Below are 533 nucleotides of genomic sequence, written 5' to 3' on the forward strand. Positions count from 1 at the left end.
TTTGAGACGGCAAGGTTGGCACAGGATAGAATGGTGTTTAGAACTCTTGTACATATGGGTCGCTATGAATCAAAAGCGACTCGATGGCAAATAACAACAACAATATCACCAGTGGCTCTGTAGGAGAAAGACGGGCAGTTTCCTGTGGAATTTACAACATCAGATAACACACTGTAGGATCAGCTATGAGTTGGTTCTGCCTCAATGCCATATAACAACACAAAAACAATACATTCTTTTTAAATAAGCAGAAGATTTCAAAGGCAGCATGGGAAGACAAAGCAAAGTAGTATAATGAAATGTGGAAATATTTGGAATTGGATAATCAAAAGGGACAAACTCACTCAGCATTTCTTAAGCTGAAGCAGTTGAAGAGCAAATTCAAGCCTTGAGTTGCAATACTTATGGATGATGTTGTTGTTGATGGGATTGTAAAATGGTACAACCACTCTGGAAGGAAGTTTGGTGTTTCCTCAGAGAGCTGAATATAGAAATTTCATATTACTTAGCTATTCTACTGCTTGGAATATACC

The sequence above is a fragment of the Elephantulus edwardii genome, unplaced genomic scaffold, assembly GCF_000299155.1.
Source record: "Elephantulus edwardii isolate Elephantulus edwardi_28Jun2011 unplaced genomic scaffold, EleEdw1.0 scaffold00065, whole genome shotgun sequence".
Lineage (NCBI taxonomy): Eukaryota > Metazoa > Chordata > Mammalia > Macroscelidea > Macroscelididae > Elephantulus > Elephantulus edwardii.